This window comes from Pseudophryne corroboree, chromosome 3 (assembly GCF_028390025.1).
Source record: "Pseudophryne corroboree isolate aPseCor3 chromosome 3, aPseCor3.hap2, whole genome shotgun sequence".
In the NCBI taxonomy this organism is placed as follows: domain Eukaryota; kingdom Metazoa; phylum Chordata; class Amphibia; order Anura; family Myobatrachidae; genus Pseudophryne; species Pseudophryne corroboree.
The window spans coordinates 330239665-330260223 of NC_086446.1; the positions used below are offsets into that span (position 1 = coordinate 330239665).

The 20559-nt window shown below is 35.8% G+C and overlaps 8 non-coding genes across 8 annotated transcripts; all 8 read left to right on the plus strand.

The window, feature by feature from the left end:
• The first annotated feature begins 5055 nt into the window (after window positions 1-5055).
• On the plus strand, window positions 5056-5127 carry TRNAP-CGG (transfer RNA proline (anticodon CGG)). Its single transcript has one exon. It is a non-coding gene; the product is annotated as a tRNA-Pro (tRNA).
• Window positions 5128-6841: 1714 nt separating this feature from the next.
• Window positions 6842-6913, plus strand: TRNAP-CGG (transfer RNA proline (anticodon CGG)). The gene has a single exon. It is a non-coding gene; the product is annotated as a tRNA-Pro (tRNA).
• A 1715-nt stretch (window positions 6914-8628) lies between these two features.
• On the plus strand, window positions 8629-8700 carry TRNAP-CGG (transfer RNA proline (anticodon CGG)). The gene has a single exon. It is a non-coding gene; the product is annotated as a tRNA-Pro (tRNA).
• Window positions 8701-10413: 1713 nt separating this feature from the next.
• Window positions 10414-10485, plus strand: TRNAP-CGG (transfer RNA proline (anticodon CGG)). The gene has a single exon. It is a non-coding gene; the product is annotated as a tRNA-Pro (tRNA).
• Window positions 10486-12197: 1712 nt separating this feature from the next.
• TRNAP-CGG (transfer RNA proline (anticodon CGG)) lies at window positions 12198-12269 on the plus strand. The gene has a single exon. It is a non-coding gene; the product is annotated as a tRNA-Pro (tRNA).
• A 3484-nt stretch (window positions 12270-15753) lies between these two features.
• On the plus strand, window positions 15754-15825 carry TRNAP-CGG (transfer RNA proline (anticodon CGG)). The gene has a single exon. It is a non-coding gene; the product is annotated as a tRNA-Pro (tRNA).
• Window positions 15826-17524: 1699 nt separating this feature from the next.
• Window positions 17525-17596, plus strand: TRNAP-CGG (transfer RNA proline (anticodon CGG)). Its single transcript has one exon. It is a non-coding gene; the product is annotated as a tRNA-Pro (tRNA).
• A 1715-nt stretch (window positions 17597-19311) lies between these two features.
• TRNAP-CGG (transfer RNA proline (anticodon CGG)) lies at window positions 19312-19383 on the plus strand. Its single transcript has one exon. It is a non-coding gene; the product is annotated as a tRNA-Pro (tRNA).
• The last annotated feature ends 1176 nt before the right edge of the window (window positions 19384-20559 follow it).

The following is a 20559-nucleotide window of genomic DNA, read 5'->3' on the forward strand; positions in this document are numbered from 1 at the left end:
TTCCTGAATGACATTCTGGAGAACCGCTCAAGGGCAACAGACGATTCATCTGTGAAAATGACATCATCAAATGTTTCACCACTCTCAATCCATCGCCGTGCCTGTTCCACTCTCTTTTCTTTATTCACATCTCTTATCATTGGAGATATCCTGTGAAGAGCCAAAAATAATGAAATCAGATACAGTTATGAAATTACAGATTTACAGATTACTGTATATACAGTAGACTGTATGTGCAGTATACTGTATTATATACCTACTGTATACATTAAACTGTACATACAGTACTGTACTGTAGGTTGCATTTAGCGTAAAGAATCGCTCCTGCAGATGTACTTTGATTTATGTGAAACCTGTGTGCATCCTTCCATTGGATGTACTGTATTGGAGAGAAAAAAAAAATGTTACAGTGAATGTCACGGGAACACATTAAAAATAAGGTTGGCACTTCCTTCCCATTGGTGTTGGTTTACAGTATGCCGTAGTGTACTCGGACGCTCATGTAATTGCATTTCAAAGGCACAGTATTTTCCATCGTCTCCCCCTACCCCCATCGCCCTTCCCCCCTGGGGGCCTGCACAGGGAGGAAATTCAGGTCCTGTGCAATACACAAACGCTGAAGATCTACAGTACTGTTTTGCTCAGTTGGTAGCGTCAGAATACACTCATTTCATTCCCGCTGTTTAGGTGCATTTAGCGTAAAGAATCGCTCCTGCAGATGTACTTTGATTTATGTGAAACCTGTGTGCATCCTTCCATTGACTGTCTTACAATGTAAATAAAATAATACAGTGCATTATTACAGAAAAAAAAAAAAAAAGAAAGAAAGAAAGCACATCAGGTCTCGAACCCTGGACCCCCAGCGAGGGAGGTGGGAGCCTTCACCCCTAGCCCACGACGCCTCATGAGAGATTTCCAATTTCATGTGTGAAAGTACTGCAAACAGCGGCCGGCCCCCGCCCCATTGCTGTTGGTTTATGCCTTAGAGGACTCGGACGCTCGCATTTGTAAAGCACGGTGTTTTCCTCCGCCTCCTGCTAGCCTGTTGCCCTTCCCCCATGGGAGCCTGCACAGATCATGCAGTAGACAGGGAGGGAATGCAAATGCAGGTCATGTGCAATACACAAACGCCCACTGTAGTACTGTTTTGCTCACTTACAGTACTGTACTGTAGGTTGCATTTAGCGTAAAGAATCGCTCCTGCAGATGTACTTTGATTTATGTGAAACCTGTGTGCATCCTTCCATTGGATGTACTGTATTGGAGAGAAAAAAAAAATGTTACAGTGAATGTCACGGGAACACATTAAAAATAAGGTTGGCACTTCCTTCCCATTGGTGTTGGTTTACAGTATGCCGTAGTGTACTCGGACGCTCATGTAATTGCATTTCAAAGGCACAGTATTTTCCATCGTCTCCCCCCTACCCCCATCGCCCTTCCCCCCTGGGGGCCTGCACAGGGAGGAAATTCAGGTCCTGTGCAATACACAAACGCTGAAGATCTACAGTACTGTTTTGCTCAGTTGGTAGCGTCAGAATACACTCATTTCATTCCCGCTGTTTAGGTGCATTTAGCGTAAAGAATCGCTCCTGCAGATGTACTTTGATTTATGTGAAACCTGTGTGCATCCTTCCATTGACTGTCTTACAATGTAAATAAAATAATACAGTGCATTATTACAGAAAAAAAAAAAAAAAAGAAAGAAAGCATATCAGGTCTCGAACCCTGGACCCCCAGCGAGGGAGGTGGGAGCCTTCACCCCTAGCCCACGACGCCTCATGAGAGATTTCCAATTTCATGTGTGAAAGTACTGCAAACAGCGGCCGGCCCCCGCCCCATTGCTGTTGGTTTATGCCTTAGAGGACTCGGACGCTCGCATTTGTAAAGCACGGTGTTTTCCTCCGCCTCCTGCTAGCCTGTTGCCCTTCCCCCATGGGAGCCTGCACAGATCATGCAGTAGACAGGGAGGGAATGCAAATGCAGGTCATGTGCAATACACAAACGCCCACTGTAGTACTGTTTTGCTCACTTACAGTACTGTACTGTAGGTTGCATTTAGCGTAAAGAATCGCTCCTGCAGATGTACTTTGATTTATGTGAAACCTGTGTGCATCCTTCCATTGGATGTACTGTATTGGAGAGAAAAAAAAAATGTTACAGTGAATGTCACGGGAACACATTAAAAATAAGGTTGGCACTTCCTTCCCATTGGTGTTGGTTTACAGTATGCCGTAGTGTACTCGGACGCTCATGTAATTGCATTTCAAAGGCACAGTATTTTCCATCGTCTCCCCCCTACCCCCATCGCCCTTCCCCCCTGGGGGCCTGCACAGGGAGGAAATTCAGGTCCTGTGCAATACACAAATGCTGAAGATCTACAGTACTGTTTTGCTCAGTTGGTAGCGTCAGAATACACTCATTTCATTCCCGCTGTTTAGGTGCATTTAGCGTAAAGAATCGCTCCTGCAGATGTACTTTGATTTATGTGAAACCTGTGTGCATCCTTCCATTGACTGTCTTACAATGTAAATAAAATAATACAGTGCATTATTACAGAAAAAAAAAAAAAAAAGAAAGAAAGAAAGCACATCAGGTCTCGAACCCTGGACCCCCAGCGAGGGAGGTGGGAGCCTTCACCCCTAGCCCACGACGCCTCATGAGAGATTTCCAATTTCATGTGTGAAAGTACTGCAAACAGCGGCCGGCCCCCGCCCCATTGCTGTTGGTTTATGCCTTAGAGGACTCGGACGCTCGCATTTGTAAAGCACGGTGTTTTCCTCCGCCTCCTGCTAGCCTGTTGCCCTTCCCCCATGGGAGCCTGCACAGATCATGCAGTAGACAGGGAGGGAATGCAAATGCAGGTCATGTGCAATACACAAACGCCCACTGTAGTACTGTTTTGCTCACTTACAGTACTGTACTGTAGGTTGCATTTAGCGTAAAGAATCGCTCCTGCAGATGTACTTTGATTTATGTGAAACCTGTGTGCATCCTTCCATTGGATGTACTGTATTGGAGAGAAAAAAAAAATGTTACAGTGAATGTCACGGGAACACATTAAAAATAAGGTTGGCACTTCCTTCCCATTGGTGTTGGTTTACAGTATGCCGTAGTGTACTCGGACGCTCATGTAATTGCATTTCAAAGGCACAGTATTTTCCATCGTCTCCCCCCTACCCCCATCGCCCTTCCCCCCTGGGGGCCTGCACAGGGAGGAAATTCAGGTCCTGTGCAATACACAAACGCTGAAGATCTACAGTACTGTTTTGCTCAGTTGGTAGCGTCAGAATACACTCATTTCATTCCCGCTGTTTAGGTGCATTTAGCGTAAAGAATCGCTCCTGCAGATGTACTTTGATTTATGTGAAACCTGTGTGCATCCTTCCATTGACTGTCTTACAATGTAAATAAAATAATACAGTGCATTATTACAGAAAAAAAAAAAAAAAGAAAGAAAGAAAGCACATCAGGTCTCGAACCCTGGACCCCCAGCGAGGGAGGTGGGAGCCTTCACCCCTAGCCCACGACGCCTCATGAGAGATTTCCAATTTCATGTGTGAAAGTACTGCAAACAGCGGCCGGCCCCCGCCCCATTGCTGTTGGTTTATGCCTTAGAGGACTCGGACGCTCGCATTTGTAAAGCACGGTGTTTTCCTCCGCCTCCTGCTAGCCTGTTGCCCTTCCCCCATGGGAGCCTGCACAGATCATGCAGTAGACAGGGAGGGAATGCAAATGCAGGTCATGTGCAATACACAAACGCCCACTGTAGTACTGTTTTGCTCACTTACAGTACTGTACTGTAGGTTGCATTTAGCGTAAAGAATCGCTCCTGCAGATGTACTTTGATTTATGTGAAACCTGTGTGCATCCTTCCATTGGATGTACTGTATTGGAGAGAAAAAAAAATGTTACAGTGAATGTCACGGGAACACATTAAAAATAAGGTTGGCACTTCCTTCCCATTGGTGTTGGTTTACAGTATGCCGTAGTGTACTCGGACGCTCATGTAATTGCATTTCAAAGGCACAGTATTTTCCATCGTCTCCCCCCTACCCCCATCGCCCTTCCCCCCTGGGGGCCTGCACAGGGAGGAAATTCAGGTCCTGTGCAATACACAAACGCTGAAGATCTACAGTACTGTTTTGCTCAGTTGGTAGCGTCAGAATACACTCATTTCATTCCCGCTGTTTAGGTGCATTTAGCGTAAAGAATCGCTCCTGCAGATGTACTTTGATTTATGTGAAACCTGTGTGCATCCTTCCATTGACTGTCTTACAATGTAAATAAAATAATACAGTGCATTATTACAGAAAAAAAAAAAAAAAGAAAGAAAGAAAGCACATCAGGTCTCGAACCCTGGACCCCCAGCGAGGGAGGTGGGAGCCTTCACCCCTAGCCCACAACGCCTCATGAGAGATTTCCAATTTCATGTGTGAAAGTACTGCAAACAGCGGCCGGCCCCCGCCCCATTGCTGTTGGTTTATGCCTTAGAGGACTCGGACGCTCGCATTTGTAAAGCACGGTGTTTTCCTCCGCCTCCTGCTAGTCCTCCATTCCCATTATGCATTAGCGAACTCAGACGCTCATATATTTTAAAAGCACGGTGTTTATACATTGTACTGTACATTCTTCCTTTTACACAATTACTGTAGTTGCGTCTCCATACACATACAGTACAATACTCCATACTTTTTCCACCGCCTCCCGTTACGCCTACAGTATTGCCAGAGCTGTAGATCAATCCGCCGCTATACTGTACGATCGAAAGTACTGGATTAGTGGAGCATTAGCCACACAGTGGTGGAGATGTGTAATGCATGATGAGTATCTAGATCGCCTCAACGCGCCTGCCTGTGATTAAACTCAGCTATCGCATCAGCGTGACTAAACGCCCGTCTCGGCGGAGAAACAGTCAAGATAAAGTTGGCTACATCTGTAGTTATGGTATTTTTAAAATGTAACATCTTTTTTTCCAGCTTATTGCATTTTTTTATTAAATAATTTGAGTTTTACTTTAAAAATGGTAAAATCTGAATGAGAAGACCTTAGCCAGATGGCTCGTTGGTCTAGGGGTATGATTCTCGCTTCGGGTGCGAGAGGTCCCGGGTTCAAATCCCGGACGAGCCCATCTCTTCATGTACTTTTAAAGTCCTTAATATCTGATAGTATTTAATAGCATTTTAAAATACTCACTAATGTATACAAACAGTTTTACTTACAATTTCATTAATATATATAAAAAAGACATGCACAGTGGGCTCGTTGATTCTTGCTTAGGGTGCGAGAGATCCCCGGTACAAATCCCGGATGAGCCCATCTTTTAAAGGTATATACTTATGCATACTTAGTAAAATGTCAACCATTTGGTGGTATATTGGGTAAACTATAGATTCCATTTTGTCTAAGTAACCTTGAGTGGCTTAAAAGTCTAATTTTGACAAACAAAAAACTGTCAAAATGAAATTACAGGTTTTTCTCTTACCTTTCTTTTTTCTAAATAACCCTGAGTGGCTTAAAAGAATAGTATCATTATGACTAACAAAAAGATCAACAATAAATTGCAGGTGTTTATTTTGTCTTTCTTCTGGGTCTGCATGCTTGAGTTGCACACAGTATGTGACAAGTCTTAGGTTCCAACTATCAAAAAAAGTCCAAACTCTATTGGGACCTCTAAATATTGGCACTGCACATTTCTAATATACATACTTGGATAACAAGTAACCTTAAGTTATTATTTTTGCAATGCTACATACACATTTTTTGTTTTAAGTTGTTATGTTATTTTTAAAATGTTTCATCTTCATTAAATGAAATTGTGTGTTTTCTCCAGTTATTTGCATTTTTTCTTAAATAATTAGAGTTTTACTTTAAAAATGTTAAAAACTGAATAAGAAATTATTTGGCTAGTTGCTTGTTGGTCAGGGTGTATGATTCTTGCTTCGGGTGCAAAAGGTCCCAGGTTCATATCCTGGATGAGCCTGTTTTCTCAGGTTCTTTAAAAGTGCTTAGTTCAATTATCTGATAGTATTTTAAAATACTAATGTATTCCAACAGTTTCACTTCCAATTTCATTAGTATACATGAAAATACATGAACAGTAGGCTCGTTGGTATAGGGGTATGATTCTCGCTTAGGGTGCGAGAGGTCCTGGGATTAAATCGCAGACAAGCCCATCTTCTCAGGTTCTTTTAAATACCATGGTTCCATTATCTGATTGATGTCAATTGCCTGAGTCAAAAGCATCAAGTGAATTTTTCTTTTGCCAATCCATAAAAAAAAGTATATACTTATGCATATTTAGTAAACTGTCAACCATTTGGTGGTATATTGGGTAAACTGTAGATTCCATTTTGTCTAAGTAACTTTGAGTGGCTTCAAAGAAGTCTCATTTTGACAAATAAAAAACAGTCAAAATGAAATTACAGGTTTTTCTCTTACCTTGCTTTTTTCTAAGAAACAATGAGTGGCTTAAAAGAATAGTCTCTTTTTGACAAACAAAAAGGTCAACAATTAATTGCAGGTTTTTGTTTTTTTCTTTCTTCTTGGTCTGTATGCTTAAGTTGCACACAGTATGAGACAAGTGTTAGGTTCCAGCTATTAGAAAAGTTAAAACTCTATAGGAACCCATAAATCTTGGCACTGAAATTTCCAAATATGCATACTTGGACCAAAAATTGACCTTAAGGAAACATTTTAGCTATGCTACAAATAATTTTTTTAAATAGTTATGGTATTTTTAAAATGTAACATCTTTTTTTCCAGCTTATTGCATTTTTTTATTAAATAATTTGAGTTTTACTTTAAAAATGGTAAAATCTGAATGAGAAGACTTTAGGCAGATGGCTCGTTGGTCTAGGGGTATGATTCTTGCTTCGGGTGCGAGAGGTCCCGGGTTCAAATCCCGGACGAGCCCATCTCTTCATGTACTTTTAAAGTCCTTAATATCTGATAGTATTTAATAGCATTTTAAAATACTCACTAATGTATACAAACAGTTTTACTTACAATTTCATTAATATACATAAAAAAAGACATGCACAGTGGGCTCGTTGATTCTTGCTTAGGGTGCGAGAGATCCCCGGTACAAATCCCGGATGAGCCCATCTTTTAAAGGTATATACTTATGCATACTTAGTAAAATGTCAACCATTTGGTGGTATATTGGGTAAACTATAGATTCCATTTTGTCTAAGTAACCTTGAGTGGCTTAAAAGTCTAATTTTGACAAACAAAAAACTGTCAAAATGAAATTACAGGTTTTTCTCTTACCTTTCTTTTTTCTAAATAACCCTGAGTGGCTTAAAAGAATAGTATCATTATGACTAACAAAAAGATCAACAATAAATTGCAGGTGTTTATTTTGTCTTTCTTCTGGGTCTGCATGCTTGAGTTGCACACAGTATGTGACAAGTCTTAGGTTCCAACTATCAAAAAAAGTCCAAACTCTATTGGTACCTCTAAATATTGGCACTGCACATTTCTAATATACATACTTGGATAACAAGTAACCTTAAGTTATTATTTTTGCAATGCTACATACACATTTTTTGTTTAAAGTTGTTATGTTATTTTTAAAATGTTTCATCTTCATTAAATGAAATTGTGTGTTTTCTCCAGTTATTTGCATTTTTTCTTAAATAATTAGAGTTTTACTTTAAAAATGTTAAAAACTGAATAAGAAATTATTTGGCTAGTGGCTTGTTGGTCAGGGTGTATGATTCTTGCTTCGGGTGCAAAAGGTCCCAGGTTCATATCCTGGATGAGCCTGTTTTCTCAGGTTCTTTAAAAGTGCTTAGTTCAATTATCTTATAGTATTTTAAAATACTAATGTATTCCAACAGTTTCACTTCCAATTTCATTAGTATACATGAAAATACATGAACAGTAGGCTCGTTGGTATAGGGGTATGATTCTCGCTTAGGGTGCGAGAGGTCCTGGGATTAAATCGCAGACGAGCCCATCTTCTCAGGTTCTTTTAAATACCATGGTTCCATTATCTGATTGATGTCAATTGCCTGAGTCAAAAGCATCAAGTGAATTTTTCTTTTGCCAATCCATAAAAAAAAGTATATACTTATGCATATTTAGTAAACTGTCAACCATTTGGTGGTATATTGGGTAAACTGTAGATTCCATTTTGTCTAAGTAACTTTGAGTGGCTTCAAAGAAGTCTCATTTTGACAAATAAAAAACAGTCAAAATGAAATTACAGGTTTTTCTCTTACCTTGCTTTTTTCTAAGAAACAATGAGTGGCTTAAAAGAATTGTCTCTTTTTGACAAACAAAAAGGTCAACAATTAATTGCAGGTTTTTGTTTTTTTCTTTCTTCTTGGTTTGTATGCTTAAGTTGCACACAGTATGAGACAAGTCTTAGGTTCCAGCTATTAGAAAAGTTAAAACTCTATAGGAACCCATAAATCTTGGCACTGAAATTTCCAAATATGCATACTTGGACCAAAAATTGACCTTAAGGAAACATTTTAGCTATGCTACAAATAATTTTTTTAAATAGTTATGGTATTTTTAAAATGTAACATCTTTTTTTCCAGCTTATTGCATTTTTTTATTCAATAATTTGAGTTTTACTTTAAAAATGGTAAAATCTGAATGAGAACACCTTAGGCAGATGGCTCGTTGGTCTAGGGGTATGATTCTTGCTTCGGGTGCGAGAGGTCCCGGGTTCAAATCCCAGACGAGCCCATCTCTTCATGTACTTTTAAAGTCCTTAATATCTGATAGTATTTAATAGCATTTTAAAATACTCACTAATGTATACAAACAGTTTTACTTACAATTTCATTAATATACATAAAAAAGACATGCACAGTGGGCTCGTTGATTCTTGCTTAGGGTGCGAGAGATCCCCGGTACAAATCCCGGATGAGCCCATCTTTTAAAGGTATATACTTATGCATACTTAGTAAAATGTCAACCATTTGGTGGTATATTGGGTAAACTATAGATTCCATTTTGTCTAAGTAACCTTGAGTGGCTTAAAAGTCTAATTTTGACAAACAAAAAACTGTCAAAATGAAATTACAGGTTTTTCTCTTACCTTTCTTTTTTCTAAATAACCCTGAGTGGCTTAAAAGAATAGTATCATTATGACTAACAAAAAGATCAACAATAAATTGCAGGTGTTTATTTTGTCTTTCTTCTGGGTCTGCATGCTTGAGTTGCACACAGTATGTGACAAGACTTAGGTTCCAACTATCAAAAAAAGTCCAAACTCTATTGGGACCTCTAAATATTGGCACTGCACATTTCTAATATACATACTTGGATAACAAGTAACCTTAAGTTATTATTTTTGCAATGCTACATACACATTTTTTGTTTTAAGTTGTTATGTTATTTTTAAAATGTTTCATCTTCATTAAATGAAATTGTGTGTTTTCTCCAGTTATTTGCATTTTTTCTTAAATAATTAGAGTTTTACTTTAAAAATGTTAAAAACTGAATAAGAAATTATTTGGCTAGTGGCTTGTTGGTCAGGGTGTATGATTCTTGCTTCGGGTGCAAAAGGTCCCAGGTTCATATCCTGGATGAGCCTGTTTTCTCAGGTTCTTTAAAAGTGCTTAGTTCAATTATCTGATAGTATTTTAAAATACTAATGTATTCCAACAGTTTCACTTCCAATTTCATTAGTATACATGAAAATACATGAACAGTAGGCTCGTTGGTATAGGGGTATGATTCTCGCTTAGGGTGCGAGAGGTCCTTGGATTAAATCGCAGACAAGCCCATCTTCTCAGGTTCTTTTAAATACCATGGTTCCATTATCTGATTGATGTCAATTGCCTGAGTCAAAAGCATCAAGTGAATTTTTCTTTTGCCAATCCATAAAAAAAGTATATACTTATGCATATTTAGTAAACTGTCAACCATTTGGTGGTATATTGGGTAAACTGTAGATTCCATTTTGTCTAAGTAACTTTGAGTGGCTTCAAAGAAGTCTCATTTTGACAAATAAAAAACAGTCAAAATGAAATTACAGGTTTTTCTCTTACCTTGCTTTTTTCTAAGAAACAATGAGTGGCTTAAAAGAATAGTCTCTTTTTGACAAACAAAAAGGTCAACAATTAATTGCAGGTTTTTGTTTTTTTCTTTCTTCTTGGTCTGTATGCTTAAGTTGCACACAGTATGAGACAAGTCTTAGGTTCCAGCTATTAGAAAAGTTAAAACTCTATAGGAACCCATAAATCTTGGCACTGAAATTTCCAAATATGCATACTTGGACCAAAAATTGACCTTAAGGAAACATTTTAGCTATGCTACAAATAATTTTTTTAAATAGTTATGGTATTTTTAAAATGTAACATCTTTTTTTCCAGCTTATTGCATTTTTTTATTAAATAATTTGAGTTTTACTTTAAAAATGGTAAAATCTGAATGAGAAGACCTTAGGCAGATGGCTCGTTGGTCTAGGGGTATGATTCTTGCTTCGGGTGCGAGAGGTCCCGGGTTCAAATCCCGGACGAGCCCATCTCTTCATGTACTTTTAAAGTCCTTAATATCTGATAGTATTTAATAGCATTTTAAAATACTCACTAATGTATACAAACAGTTTTTCTTACAATTTCATTAATATACATAAAAAAGACATGCACAGTGGGCTCGTTGATTCTTGCTTAGGGTGCGAGAGATCCCCGGTACAAATCCCGGATGAGCCCATCTTTTAAAGGTATATACTTATGCATACTTAGTAAAATGTCAACCATTTGGTGGTATATTGGGTAAACTATAGATTCCATTTTGTCTAAGTAACCTTGAGTGGCTTAAAAGTCTAATTTTGACAAACAAAAAACTGTCAAAATGAAATTACAGGTTTTTATCTTACCTTTCTTTTTTCTAAATAACCCTGAGTGGCTTAAAAGAATAGTATCATTATGACTAACAAAAAGATCAACAATAAATTGCAGGTGTTTATTTTGTCTTTCTTCTGGGTCTGCATGCTTGAGTTGCACACAGTATGTGACAAGTCTTAGGTTCCAACTATCAAAAAAAGTCCAAACTCTATTGGTACCTCTAAATATTGGCACTGCACATTTCTAATATACATACTTGGATAACAAGTAACCTTAAGTTATTATTTTTGCAATGCTACATACACATTTTTTGTTTTAAGTTGTTATGTTATTTTTAAAATGTTTCATCTTCATTAAATGAAATTGTGTGTTTTCTCCAGCTATTTGCATTTTTTCTTAAATAATTAGAGTTTTACTTTAAAAATGTTAAAAACTGAATAAGAAATTATTTGGCTAGTGGCTTGTTGGTCAGGGTGTATGATTCTTGCTTCGGGTGCAAAAGGTCCCAGGTTCATATCCTGGATGAGCCTGTTTTCTCAGGTTCTTTAAAAGTGCTTAGTTCAATTATCTGATAGTATTTTAAAATACTAATGTATTCCAACAGTTTCACTTCCAATTTCATTAGTATACATGAAAATACATGAACAGTAGGCTCGTTGGTATAGGGGTATGATTCTCGCTTAGGGTGCGAGAGGTCCTGGGATTAAATCGCAGACGAGCCCATCTTCTCAGGTTCTTTTAAATACCATGGTTCCATTATCTGATTGATGTCAATTGCCTGAGTCAAAAGCATCAAGTGAATTTTTCTTTTGCCAATCCATTAAAAAAAGTATATACTTATGCATATTTAGTAAACTGTCAACCATTTGGTGGTATATTGGGTAAACTGTAGATTCCATTTTGTCTAAGTAACTTTGAGTGGCTTCATATAAGTCTCATTTTGACAAATAAAAAAGTCAAAATGAAATTACAGGTTTTTCTCTTACCTTGCTTTTTTCTAAGAAACAATGAGTGGCTTAAAAGAATAGTCTCTTTTTGACAAACAAAAAGGTCAACAATTAATTGCAGGTTTTTGTTTTTTTCTTTCTTCTTGGTCTGTATGCTTAAGTTGCACACAGTATGAGACAAGTCTTAGGTTCCAGCTATTAGAAAAGTTAAAACTCTATAGGAACCCATAAATCTTGGCACTGAAATTTCCAAATATGCATACTTGGACCAAAAATTGACCTTAAGGAAACATTTTAGCTATGATACAAATAATTTTTTTAAATAGTTATGGTATTTTTAAAATGTAACATCTTTTTTTCCAGCTTATTGCATTTTTTAATTAAATAATTTGAGTTTTACTTTAAAAATGGTAAAATCTGAATGAGAAGACCTTAGGCAGATGGCTCGTTGGTCTAGGGGTATGATTCTTGCTTCGGGTGCGAGAGGTCCCGGGTTCAAATCCCGGACGAGCCCATCTCTTCATGTACTTTTAAAGTCCTTAATATCTGATAGTATTTAATAGCATTTTAAAATACTCACTAATGTATACAAACAGTTTTACTTACAATTTCATTAATATACATAAAAAAGACATGCACAGTGGGCTCGTTGATTCTTGCTTAGGGTGCGAGAGATCCCCGGTACAAATCCCGGATGAGCCCATCTTTTAAAGGTATATACTTATGCATACTTAGTAAAATGTCAACCATTTGGTGGTATATTGGGTAAACTATAGATTCCATTTTGTCTAAGTAACCTTGAGTGGCTTAAAAGTCTAATTTTGACAAACAAAAAACTGTCAAAATGAAATTACAGGTTTTTCTCTTACCTTTCTTTTTTCTAAATAACCCTGAGTGGCTTAAAAGAATAGTATCATTATGACTAACAAAAAGATCAACAATAAATTGCAGGTGTTTATTTTGTCTTTCTTCTGGGTCTGCATGCTTGAGTTGCACACAGTATGTGACAAGTCTTAGGTTCCAACTATCAAAAAAAGTCCAAACTCTATTGGGACCTCTAAATATTGGCACTGCACATTTCTAATAAACATACTTGGATAACAAGTAACCTTAAGTTATTATTTTTGCAATGCTACATACACATTTTTTGTTTAAAGTTGTTATGTTATTTTTAAATTGTTTCATCTTCATTAAATGAAATTGTGTGATTTCTCCAGCTATTTGCATTTTTTCTTAAATAATTAGAGTTTTACTTTAAAAATGTTAAAAACCGAATAAGAAATTATTTGGCTAGTGGCTTGTTGGTCAGGGTGTATGATTCTTGCTTCGGGTGCAAAAGGTCCCAGGTTCATATCCTGGATGAGCCTGTTTTCTCAGGTTCTTTAAAAGTGCTTAGTTCAATTATCTGATAGTATTTTACAATACTAATGTATTCCAACAGTTTCACTTCCAATTTCATTAGTATACATGAAAATACATGAACAGTAGGCTCGTTGGTATAGGGGTATGATTCTCGCTTAGGGTGCGAGAGGTCCTGGGATTAAATCGCAGACGAGCCCATCTTCTCAGGTTCTTTTAAATACCATGGTTCCATTATCTGATTGATGTCAATTGCCTGAGTCAAAAGCATCAAGTGAATTTTTCTTTTGCCAATCCATAAAAAAAGTATATACTTATGCATATTTAGTAAACTGTCAACCATTTGGTGGTATATTGGGTAAACTGTAGATTCCATTTTGTCTAAGTAACTTTGAGTGGCTTCAAAGAAGTCTCATTTTGACAAATAAAAAACAGTCAAAATGAAATTACAGGTTTTTCTCTTACCTTGCTTTTTTCTAAGAAACAATGAGTGGCTTAAAAGAATAGTCTCTTTTTGACAAACAAAAAGGTCAACAATTAATTGCAGGTTTTTGTTTTTTTCTTTCTTCTTGGTCTGTATGCTTAAGTTGCACACAGTATGAGACAAGTCTTAGGTTCCAGCTATCAGAAAAGTTAAAACTCTATAGGAACCCATAAATCTTGGCACTGAAATTTCCAAATATGCTTACTTGGACCAAAAATTTACCTTAAGGAAACATTTTAGCTATGCTACAAATAATTTTTTTAAATTGTTATGGTATTTTTAAAATGTAACATCTTTTTTTCCAGCTTATTGCATTTTTTTATTAAAAAATTTGAGTTTTACTTTAAAAATGGTAAAATCTGAATGAGAACACCTTAGGCAGATGGCTAGTTGGTCTAGGGGTATGGTTCTCGCTTCGGGTGCGAGAGGTCCCGGGTTCAAATCTCGGACGAGCCCATCTCTTCATGTACTTTTAAAGTCCTTAATATCTGATAGTATTTAATAGCATTTAATATACAAACAGTTTTACTTACAATTTCATTAATATACATAAAAAAGACATGCACAGTGGGCTCATTGATTCTTGCTTAGTGTGCGAGAGATCCCCGGTACAAATCCCGGATGAGCCCATCTTTTAAAGGTATATACTTATGCATACTTAGTAAAATGTCAACCATTTGGTGGTGTATTGGGTAAACTATAGATTCCATTTTGTCTAAGTAACCTTGAGTGGCTTAAAAGTCTAATTTTGACAAACAAAAAACTGTCAAAATGAAATTACAGGTTTTTCTCTTACCTTTCTTTTTTCTAAATAACCCTGAGTGGCTTAAAAGAATAGTATCATTATGACTAACAAAAAGATCAACAATAAATTGCAGGTGTTTATTTTGTCTTTCTTCTGGGTCTGCATGCTTGAGTTGCACACAGTATGTGACAAGTCTTAGGTTCCAACTATCAAAAAAAGTCCAAACTCTATTGGTACCTCTAAATATTGGCACTGCACATTTCTAATAAACATACTTGGATAACAAGTAACCTTAAGTTTTTATTTTTGCAATGCTACATACACATTTTTTGTTTAAAGTTGTTATGTTATTTTTAAATTGTTTCATCTTCATTAAATGAAATTGTGTGTTTTCTCCAGCTATTTGCATTTTTTCTTAAATAATTAGAGTTTTACTTTAAAAATGTTAAAAACTGAATAAGAAATTATTTGGCTAGTGGCTTGTTGGTCAGGGTGTATGATTCTTGCTTCGGGTGCAAAAGGTCCCAGGTTCATATCCTGGATGAGCCTGTTTTCTCAGGTTCTTTAAAAGTGCTTAGTTCAATTATCTGATAGTATTTTACAATACTAATGTATTCCAACAGTTTCACTTCCAATTTCATTAGTATACATGAAAATACATGAACAGTAGGCTCGTTGGTATAGGGGTATGATTCTCGCTTAGGGTGCGAGAGGTCCTGGGATTAAATCGCAGACGAGCCCATCTTCTCAGGTTCTTTTAAATACCATGGTTCCATTATCTGATTGATGTCAATTGCCTGAGTCAAAAGCATCAAGTGAATTTTTCTTTTGCCAATCCATAAAAAAAAGTATATACTTATGCATATTTAGTAAACTGTCAACCATTTGGTGGTATATTGGGTAAACTGTAGATTCCATTTTGTCTAAGTAACTTTGAGTGGCTTCAAAGAAGTCTCATTTTGACAAATAAAAAACAGTCAAAATGAAATTACAGGTTTTTCTCTTACCTTGCTTTTTTCTAAGAAACAATGAGTGGCTTAAAAGAATAGTCTCTTTTTGACAAACAAAAAGGTCAACAATTAATTGCAGGTTTTTGTTTTTTTCTTTCTTCTTGGTCTGTATGCTTAAGTTGCACACAGTATGAGACAAGTCTTAGGTTCCAGCTATCAGAAAAGTTAAAACTCTATAGGAACCCATAAATCTTGGCACTGAAATTTCCAAATATGCATACTTGGACCAAAAATTGACCTTAAGGAAACATTTTAGCTATGCTACAAATAATTTTTTTAAATTGTTATGGTATTTTTAAAATGTAACATCTTTTTTTCCAGCTTATTGCATTTTTTTATTAAAAAATTTGAGTTTTACTTTAAAAATGGTAAAATCTGAATGAGAACACCTTAGGCAGATGGCTAGTTGGTCTAGGGGTATGGTTCTCGCTTCGGGTGCGAGAGGTCCCGGGTTCAAATCCCGGACGAGCCCATCTCTTCATGTACTTTTAAAGTCCTTAATATCTGATAGTATTTAATAGCATTTAATATACAAACAGTTTTACTTACAATTTCATTAATATACATAAAAAAGACATGCACAGTGGGCTCATTGATTCTTGCTTAGGGTGCGAGAGATCCCCGGTACAAATCCCGGATGAGCCCATCTTTTAAAGGTATATACTTATGCATACTTAGTAAAATGTCAACCATTTGGTGGTGTATTGGGTAAACTATAGATTCCATTTTGTCTAAGTAACCTTGAGTGGCTTAAAAGTCTAATTTTGACAAACAAAAAACTGTCAAAATGAAATTACAGGTTTTTCTCTTACCTTTCTTTTTTCTAAATAACCCTGAGTGGCTTAAAAGAATAGTATCATTATGACTAACAAAAATATCAACAATAAATTGCAGGTGTTTATTTTGTCTTTCTTCTGGGTCTGCATGCTTGAGTTGCACACAGTATGTGACAAGTCTTAGGTTCCAACTATCAAAAAAAGTCCAAACTCTATTGGTACCTCTAAATATTGGCACTGCACATTTCTAATAAACATACTTGGATAACAAGTAACCTTAAGTTATTATTTTTGCAATGCTACATACACATTTTTTGTTTAAAGTTGTTATGTTATTTTTAAATTGTTTCATCTTCATTAAATGAAATTGTGTGTTTTCTCCAGCTATTTGCATTTTTTCTTAAATAATTAGAGTTTTACTTTAAAAATGTTAAAAACTGAATAAGAAATTATTTGGCTAGTGGCTTGTTGGTCAGGGTGTATGATTCTTGCTTCGGGTGCAAAAGGTCCCAGGTTCATATCCTGGATGAGCCTGTTTTCTCAGGTTCTTTAAAAGTGCTTAGTTCAATTATCTGATAGTATTTTACAATACTAATGTATTCCAACAGTTTCACTTCCAATTTCATTAGTATACATGAAAATACATGAACAGTAGGCTCGTTGGTATTGGGGTATGATTCTCGCTTAGGGTGCGAGAGGTCCTGGGATTAAATCGCAGACAAGCCCATCTTCTCAGGTTCTTTTAAATACCATGGTTCCATTATCTGATTGATGTCAATTGCCTGAGTCAAAAGCATCAAGTGAATTTTTCTTTTGCCAATCCATAAAAAAAAGTATATACTTATGCATATTTAGTAAACTGTCAACCATTTGGTGGTATATTGGGTAAACTGTAGATTCCATTTTGTCTAAGTAACTTTGAGTGGCTTCAAAGAAGTCTCATTTTGACAAATAAAAAACAGTCAAAATGAAATTACAGGTTTTTCTCTTACCTTGCTTTTTTCTAAGAAACAATGAGTGGCTTAAAAGAATAGTCTCTTTTTGACAAACAAAAAGGTCAACAATTAATTGCAGGTTTTTGTTTTTTTCTTTCTTCTTGGTCTGTATGCTTAAGTTGCACACAGTATGAGACAAGTCTTAGGTTCCAGCTATTAGAAAAGTTAAAACTCTATAGGAACCCATAAATCTTGGCACTGAAATTTCCAAATATGCATACTTGGACCAAAAATTGACCTTAAGGAAACATTTTAGCTATGCTACAAATAATTTTTTTAAATAGTTATGGTATTTTTAAAATGTAACATCTTTTTTTCCAGCTTATTGCATTTTTTTATTAAATAATTTGAGTTTTACTTTAAAAATGGTAAAATCTGAATGAGAAGACTTTAGGCAGATGGCTCGTTGGTCTAGGGGTATGATTCTTGCTTCGGGTGCGAGAGGTCCCGGGTTCAAATCCCGGACGAGCCCATCTCTTCATGTGCTTTTAAAGTCCTTAATATCTGATAGTATTTAATAGCATTTTAAAATACTCACTAATGTATACAAACAGTTTTACTTACAATTTCATTAATATACATAAAAAAAGACATGCACAGTGGGCTCGTTGATTCTTGCTTAGGGTGCGAGAGATCCCCGGTACAAATCCCGGATGAGCCCATCTTTTAAAGGTATATACTTATGCATACTTAGTAAAATGTCAACCATTTGGTGGTATATTGGGTAAACTATAGATTCCATTTTGTCTAAGTAACCTTGAGTGGCTTAAAAGTCTAATTTTGACAAACAAAAAACTGTCAAAATGAAATTACAGGTTTTTCTCTTACCTTTCTTTTTTCTAAATAACCCTGAGTGGCTTAAAAGAATAGTATCATTATGACTAACAAAAAGATCAACAATAAATTGCAGGTGTTTATTTTGTCTTTCTTCTGGGTCTGCATGCTTGAGTTGCACACAGTATGTGACAAGTCTTAGGTTCCAACTATCAAAAAAAGTCCAAACTCTATTGGTACCTCTAAATATTGGCACTGCACATTTCTAATATACATACTTGGATAACAAGTAACCTTAAGTTATTATTTTTGCAATGCTACATACACATTTTTTGTTTTAAGTTGTTATGTTATTTTTAAAATGTTTCATCTTCATTAAATGAAATTGTGTGTTTTCTCCAGTTATTTGCATTTTTTCTTAAATAATTAGAGTTTTACTTTAAAAATGTTAAAAACTGAATAAGAAATTATTTGGCTAGTGGCTTGTTGGTCAGGGTGTATGATTCTTGCTTCGGGTGCAAAAGGTCCCAGGTTCATATCCTGGATGAGCCTGTTTTCTCAGGTTCTTTAAAAGTGCTTAGTTCAATTATCTTATAGTATTTTAAAATACTAATGTATTCCAACAGTTTCACTTCCAATTTCATTAGTATACATGAAAATACATGAACAGTAGGCTCGTTGGTATAGGGGTATGATTCTCGCTTAGGGTGCGAGAGGTCCTGGGATTAAATCGCAGACGAGCCCATCTTCTCAGGTTCTTTTAAATACCATGGTTCCATTATCTGATTGATGTCAATTGCCTGAGTCAAAAGCATCAAGTGAATTTTTCTTTTGCCAATCCATAAAAAAAAGTATATACTTATGCATATTTAGTAAACTGTCAACCATTTGGTGGTATATTGGGTAAACTGTAGATTCCATTTTGTCTAAGTAACTTTGAGTGGCTTCAAAGAAGTCTCATTTTGACAAATAAAAAACAGTCAAAATGAAATTACAGGTTTTTCTCTTACCTTGCTTTTTTCTAAGAAACAATGAGTGGCTTAAAAGAATTGTCTCTTTTTGACAAACAAAAAGGTCAACAATTAATTGCAGGTTTTTGTTTTTTTCTTTCTTCTTGGTTTGTATGCTTAAGTTGCACACAGTATGAGACAAGTCTTAGGTTCCAGCTATTAGAAAAGTTAAAACTCTATAGGAACCCATAAATCTTGGCACTGAAATTTCCAAATATGCATACTTGGACCAAAAATTGACCTTAAGGAAACATTTTAGCTATGCTACAAATAATTTTTTTAAATAGTTATGGTATTTTTAAAATGTAACATCTTTTTTTCCAGCTTATTGCATTTTTTTATTAAATAATTTGAGTTTTACTTTAAAAATGGTAAAATCTGAATGAGAAGACCTTAGGCAGATGGCTCGTTGGTCTAGGGGTATGATTCTTGCTTCGGGTGCGAGAGGTCCCGGGTTCAAATCCCGGACGAGCCCATCTCTTTATGTACTTTTAAAGTCCTTAATATCTGATAGTATTTAATAGCATTTTAAAATACTCACTAATGTATACAAACAGTTTTACTTACAATTTCATTAATATACATAAAAAAGACATGCACAGTGGGCTCGTTGATTCTTGCTTAGGGTGCGAGAGATCCCCGGTACAAATCCCGGATGAGCCCATCTTTTAAAGGTATATACTTATGCATACTTAGTAAAATGTCAACCATTTGGTGGTATATTGGGTAAACTATAGATTCCATTTTGTCTAAGTAACCTTGAGTGGCTTAAAAGTCTAATTTTGACAAACAAAAAACTGTCAAAATGAAATTACAGGTTTTTCTCTTACCTTTCTTTTTTCTAAATAACCCTGAGTGGCTTAAAAGAATAGTATCATTATGACTAACAAAAAGATCATCAATAAATTGCAGGTGTTTATTTTGTCTTTCTTCTGGGTCTGCATGCTTGAGTTGCACACAGTAAGTGACAAGTCTTAGGTTCCAACTATCAAAAAAAGTCCAAACTCTATTGGGACCTCTAAATATTGGCACTGCACATTTCTAATATACATACTTGGATAACAAGTAACCTTAAGTTATTATTATTGCAATGCTACATACACATTTTTTGTTTTAAGTTGTTATGTTATTTTTAAAATGTTTCATCTTCATTAAATGAAATTGTGTGTTTTCTCCAGTTATTTGCATTTTTTCTTAAATAATTAGAGTTTTACTTTAAAAATGTTAAAAACTGAATAAGAAATTATTTGGCTAGTGGCTTGTTGGTCAGGGTGTATGATTCTTGCTTCGGGTGCAAAAGGTCCCAGGTTCATATCCTGGATGAGCCTGTTTTCTCAGGTTCTTTAAAAGTGCTTAGTTCAATTATCTGATAGTATTTTAAAATACTAATGTATTCCAACAGTTTCACTTCCAATTTCATTAGTATACATGAAAATACATGAACAGTAGGCTCGTTGGTATAGGGGTATGATTCTCGCTTAGGGTGCGAGAGGTCCTGGGATTAAATCGCAGATGAGCCCATCTTCTCAGGTTCTTTTAAATACCATGGTTCCATTATCTGATTGATGTCAATTGCCTGAGTCAAAAGCATCAAGTGAATTTTTCTTTTGCCAATCCATAAAAAAAAGTATATACTTATGCATATTTAGTA